Consider the following 7,019-nt stretch of genomic DNA (forward strand, 5'->3'; position numbering starts at 1 on the left):
AATTGCACTAAATCCCAAGTCTCATTTCCATATAGTGCATCCATCTCCTCATCCATAGCTTTCTCCCAACACACATTTCCAACATCCTCATCAATGCATGTGGGCTCTACAACCTGTACAACTTTTGCCATGTATGCATAGTGATGTGCCACATAACCATCATAGGTAAACCTCTGCACAGGATTCTTCACTCTCCCCTCTTCGCAGCTTTGCATTCATGGCTTCCATAGTCTTCTTTACACCAGGTGTTCTCATAGCTGGTATCCCAAGCTCCTCATCAAGGCTCATCTCTGAGCCACTAGACTCTCCATCAACATGAGAATGCCCTGCAGAAATGTCTGGCATACTAAGGGGCTCAACTACTTTCTCTTTGCCTTTATGTGATGTATTAATCACATTTGCAGGACTGGTATTATGACGCAGCCTGCCACTCCATGGTCTATCAACTGAACCACTAGATGAGGACTCTCCTGGTCCATGGTCTATCAACTGAACCACTAGATGAGGACTCTCCTGGTCCACTCAAACACTGTGATTGCTGACCTGTATTCTGTGCAACCAAATTTTCACTCACATCAGCCCCAAAACGGCTTCTTTTTCAGCAGCATACCAGCTGCTCATCTCATAAAAAACAACATCCCTGCTTACACTCAACTCGTGTAGCAGGGTTATAACATCTATATCCCTTTTGCTCAAGGGAATACCCAATAAACACACATTTTTAGCTTTTAGATCCAGCTTAGTTCTCAGCTCATCTAGCACATGCACATATGCAATGCATCCAAAGACTTTCAGATGAGACAAATCAGGTTTTCTGCCAGTAAACCTCTCCTCTGGAGTTACATCATGTATGGCTGCAGTTGGAGTCCTGTTCATGATGTAATTTGCTGTAGAAACAGCCTCAGCCCAATAGCTATGTGGCATATTCTTCTCTTCCATCAATGCTCGCGTAATCTCAGCAATGTGCCTGTTTTTCCGCTCACCAATGTGCCTGTTTTTTTGCTCAGCAACTCCATTTTGTTGCGGAGTGTATCTGCATGTAAATTATCTCCGAATACCATTCTTCTTCAAAAATTTAGAGAACTCATTGGAGAAGTACTCTCTCCCTCCATCTGACCTTAGGCACTTTACATATTTCCCTATTTGCTTTTCAACCATAACTCTGAAATTCTGAAAGTGAGTGAACACCTCACCCTTCTCCTTCATGAAGTATACCCACACTTTCCTTGTGTGGTCATCAAATAAATGTCACATAATACCTGAAGCCTCCCATAGGCATGGTCTTTGTAGGACCCCATACATCTGAATGCACAACATCTAGTGCATTCTGCTCGCATTTCTGTTACGTGAAAATACATGCTTTGTTTGCTTTCCAAATTAGCATGCTTCACATTTTTTCTGCATACATTCAACTTTAAACTTTGGCAGTCCTCTCACAATTCCTTTAGTCTGCATAGACTTCATTCTCTGCACATTCACATGTCCAATTCTTTTATGCCAAATGTCTGTGTCTGCAACAATTCCTGAACCATTTGCAAACATCTCAGCACTCACTTCAGGCATGTTTACATTCAATGTAAACATTCTGCCCACTCTGTTGCCTTTTGCAACCAACCTGCACTTGTCTTTAAAGTCTTCAACATAACGACCATCAGGGTTAAACCGAACCTGCAAACCTGCTCAATCATCTGGCCAGTTGAAACCAAATTCTTTGTTATGTTCGGAATATGAAGTAGATCTGCAAGGTACTTCACTTTGTCATCCTGCATAGACAATGGCACATCTCTAACATGGGCAATTGGATGACCAGTGTCATCCCCTATTTCCACAAAACCTAGTCTTTTAAGGTTTTTCATCTCCTTGAACCACTCCCCATGACTTGTCATGTGGTTCGAAGCACCTGAATCAACATACCATACATCATCTTTATGTGCTGTTTCAACATTTTTCGACATGGAATTCACGACATGCTGCATAACAAACAACCTTTCATTATCCTCATTGTTTCTGCTTGAGAATGCATAGTTGTTTTGCTGCAATTTTCCATTTTGCATGTCAGCCTGCTTCTTATAATAATTTGCCTACACATGTCCAGGCTTACCACAATAAAAGCATCCACGTGTATCATTATGCTGCCTTTGCCAATTTCCACGACCTCTTTGACTCCCCCTGCCTTTGAATTGGCCTCTTCCACCTGCATGTTGTTGTTGTTATGAATTCTGGGACTGTTGTTGCTGCTGCTGGCCATAATTTTGATTACCTCCTTGGCCACGTCCACAGTCTCCTCTACCTCGTCCTCTTCCTGAACTTGTGTAGAAGGCCTGTTGCTCTGAACTGTTTTTGTTTTGTGAAGACTGTTGGTCTTCACCCAAGCCCTTCTCTTCTATAATCAACAGACACCAAATCTGTGAAATTGGGAACGTTTTCTCGAGTCTGAATAGACATCTTGAACGCCTTGTATTGTGGGCCCAAGACCACGTAGACAGACTTCCACCTTGTCATCATCATCTACTGAAACGCCAATAGATGTAAGGGATTCCACAATACCCTTGATCTTCAATGCATAGTCATTCATAAACATACTCTTTTTCTCCACAGTATGAAGTTCATTCTTCAACTGTATCTTTTGTGCCTTGGTATTCGTTTCATAGAGTTTACCAAGGTGTCCCACGCCTCCTTGGGGGACTCGGCATCCTGTATGTGCCCAATCATGGTGTCCTGTATACTGATAGAGAGCCAATACATAACTTTTTTGGCTCCTTGGTTCCAATCCTTGAACTCTTTCACATCTGGAGCAATTAGATTGATCTCCGATATCTTTGGTGCCTCTTCATGCTCACCTTCTATGTAGTCCCAGTAACCCTTTCCCATCAAGAAGTTCGTCAAACTGAACCTCCAAGCATGGAAGTTGTTCTTATCAAGCTTCTCAGCAACAATCTGGTTTATGCCATCATTTGACATCTTGCCAGACACACAAATTTACCAGAAATAGCACTCTGGTTTGTCCTGCACAAACTCCTGTATTTTTTGCATAGCAGCGGTACTGTAGTACACTCAAATGTCACAACCAGTGACCTCAATGTTCATACATACACCCAATGGAAACTGTTGACCTCCTTGCAGCACACACAATGTCTGCACAACCAATCTGTCTTCTTGCAGTTCTGAAAACAGAGTTCTGCAGAGAATTGAAGACTTACACGCAGTGCTCGAAATCGCCTGCTTTCTGAAAAAGGAGGTCGTCACGTGCCCGAAACGCGTTTTTGGCCTAAAAAATTTATCCGATAGGATGGATTAGTTACCCTATAGCTTTATTCCCGCGAAGAAAGCTCCTCAATCAGAGATCGTTTGCCGGTGCCTCCCGTAGAGCTCCCGACAAGGGTGTAGTCGCTAACACAAATAGGGAAGAGTAGTTGAAGCTCTTACCCTCGTACCGCTTCCTGTGCTTCTCTTGCTTGTAGCTCAGTTCTTAGCATGAACCAGGCTCTAATACCATGAAAAGATGTAGGGGAGAAGAGAGCTTGAGCTCTTGCAAGCACACACACACACACTCACAAAACCCTAAAAGATAACACACAAGGTGAGAGGCTGAAAATCTTCTTCTTCTTCACTCAACACTCAACACACCATATACAAAGATAAGAGTACACACCATATGAAAAGATACTCAACCAAATACATACTAGGGTTCTCTATAGTGTGAACCCAACTAAATGAGCTGGCGCTATAACTATGCCAGTCTTCTCTAGAATGGTTGTCACACAGCCTGTCATCCCACTGGCCGCATATCACCCATGATCTTACCAACCATGCCAGTGGTGTAAGTGTGGGGCCTGTCCCCCAGGCGGGTCATCAGTGTCCACCGCCTCACTAGATGAGCTCGATATCTCAACATTCCCCTCCATGAAATACAAGGCACACATCAACATTCAAGTATCATGCAGTTAAGTATTTGTATAAATATATATATAAGGGTCATGATAGAGTAACAATCATGATGCATATGGTAAATCATGTGGAAAGGCAAGGAGAACTACAACATTCAAGTGATGGTGTGGTGGATGAGATCAATAGGTACTTGAACGCATGTTGTTAGCATAGGAAGCATGCTTGCAAATTTATGAATATGATATGCATGATGAAAATCCCAATGTCCAAAGATTCAAGTGATGGTGTGGTGGATGAGATCAATATGTACTTGGATGCATGTTATGTGTTAGCATGAGAAGCATGCTTGCAAATTTATGAGTATGATATGTATGATGAAAATCCTGATGTTGTCCAAAGATTGCAAGTTCATCTTCATATAATAATGTGATCTTTCGAGATGATGATGGTTTACAAAGTGTAATGGATAGAGAAAGTAACACAAAAACTACTTTTACATAGTGGTTCATCATCTTGCATGATGATGCAAAATATTTGCTTTACATCATTGACTTTCTATGCAAGTGGGTTTGGAACAGAAGTATTAAGTATTAGAATAGAAGGAAGTTAGGTTGTACCATTGGTTGCATGTAAAATGTTTGTATATCTACTGCTAGGAGCAATATTCCCTGTGTATGTTGCTTATTGTTTGTAGAGGTTGTAAGTCTTTTGATGACTTGTGCACTTTGGATGGGAAACTTTATCCTACCTTTAAGGAACATGCATAGCTAGAGGTTTGTTGAAAAGTGATGAAGAATGGTTTGTGTGTAGAGGCTACATTCCATCAAACCGGATCACATTGAGACACTAGTTTGTCACGACTTCTGTGTTTTGTGAGCCTACGAGTCCAGGCCTTTTATGGAAAATATTGTGATTAAACTTTAGATGATTTATTTCATGCATTAGAAATGAGTATAGATAATTTAAATGACCATCAAGCAGTGGCAAAGAATCAAGCTCTATTGTATTTAGAGCACATTCTTTAACAACATGGCCATAAGTTGAAGGAGTTTGAGGAAATACCACTCGTATAGATCGACTATGTTGGTAGTTACAAATTGATTATTGCAAGAAGAGAGAATGTTTGATGTTGAGTAGCAGGCATAAATTTAGATCGGATGGAAACAACACTAAATGATTATCAACTACATACCTTCAATCAGATTTTGGAGGCAGACTATACAAATGTTGGTGAAGTGTTTTTTCTTGATGGACTAAGAGGGGTCTGGCAAGACCTTTCTCTATAATTGTTTACTTTCTTGGTTGTGTGGGAGGGGCATGTTGCTTTGGCATGTACATTTTTGGTATTGCAGCCTTGCTGTACTAGTAGCTAATGGTCGCATAGACGGCTCAAAACATCATTGGACCTATATGTGGCTAGCACATGTAATATAAAGATTAGCAATCAGCTTGCAAATCTTATGAAGCTAGCTAACTTTTCTAGCTCGAAAAGGCAACACAGTCGAGGACATTGCCCATGAGTTCTTCCTCTACTGCATTCTCAAGCTAGGTACCAAGAAAGCTCATAGTGTTCTCCAAAATAAACCCATAAACTTGGCATCTCAATCATTTATAATTTGTTGAGACATACCATGCAATTTGAACACAAACTCCACAAATTATATTGCAACCATAGATGCCATATAAGTGACCTTGGTAGGAATGAAGTGTCCCATTTTTTGTCAAATTAACATACAAATTGTCCCAACCCTTCTTTGTGCATCGTCCTAAGACAAAATCCATAAATATATATGTCTGTTTTCCCCTCTAGAATAGGTTAGGGCTAAAGAAAACCTTCAAGCTTATGTGTTGGATCTTTGTTCAATTAACATGGTAAACACTTTGAGACATATGCATGCACATCTCCTTCCAAAAGAAACTCTTCTTTATCTTGTCAACAGTTTTTTAGAGACCCAAATGACCTCCCATAAGGTTTGCATGCATTTCCTCCATCAATTTGGCCTTTTATGATGAATCAGGTGTACAAGAAAGATCTTGTCCCCATAATATAAAAGACCACTTTTGGGCGGCTCATATAATGAGGTGAATGGGTACCTTGCTATAGTTTTTGCACCATTTGTGACACTTCCTCATTTAAGAGATATTCCTCTTGAATGTCCATGACCTAATAATTAAGTTTACATCCAAGATTGCATTCAAGGAACAAGCCCACATTTGACGTGAAAGAGCATTAGCCACTACATTGTCCTTCTCTTTTATGTAAGTGATTTCAAAATCATAGTTTTGCAAAATGGCCAACCATCTTCTTTGATTTGGAGATAGATTCAGTTGAGATAGAAAATATTTGAGTACCCCATGATCACTTCTCACATAGACATGACTCCCATAGAGATAATGATGCCACTTCTTGATTGCATGCAAGATGGCAATCATTTCTTGATTATAGACATGCAATTCCATCTCTTTGGCATTCAATTTGTGGATCTCAAATGCAATTACCCATGATCTTGATATAATACAGCACCAATTCCTCTTCCACATCCATACGCTCTTTATGGTGAATGGCTTTGAAAATTCAGGACACACCAAAATAGGGGAGATGATGTAAGCATCCTCTTGAGCTCTTATTTGCAATTACATACCAAAAGAATGCTTCCCTCTTGAGGTTACCCGTCAAATGTGTGGCTATGTGTTCATATCTTTCAATGAATCTCCTATTGAATGATGCAAGTCCCAAGAACCCTCTCAATTAAACTGTATTGGCCGGATTAGGCTACTTTTGAACACATTCCACCTTCTTGGAATCCACTCTCATGCCATGTTTGCCAACAATGTGACCAAGGTACTCCACCTCACTAGCCATGAACATACATTTTGTTTTCCTTAGCATACAAGTGGTTGGCACGCAAGGCATCCAAAACCATACGCACATACTTCAAATTCTCATCTTCACCCTTACTATACACCAAAATGTCGTCGAAGAAGACCAACACAAACTTGAAGAGAAAGGTCTGAAGGACTTTATTCATCAAGGTTTGAAAAGTGGTGGGTGCATTGAATAACCCAAACAACATAACCATGTAGTGATAAAGACCCCTCTCAGTCCTAAATGACGTGCTAGACTCTCGTTA

This window comes from Cibotium barometz, chromosome 9 (genome assembly GCF_041138505.1).
Source record: "Cibotium barometz isolate CiBa-2024 chromosome 9, ASM4113850v1, whole genome shotgun sequence".
Taxonomy (NCBI): domain Eukaryota; kingdom Viridiplantae; phylum Streptophyta; class Polypodiopsida; order Cyatheales; family Cibotiaceae; genus Cibotium; species Cibotium barometz.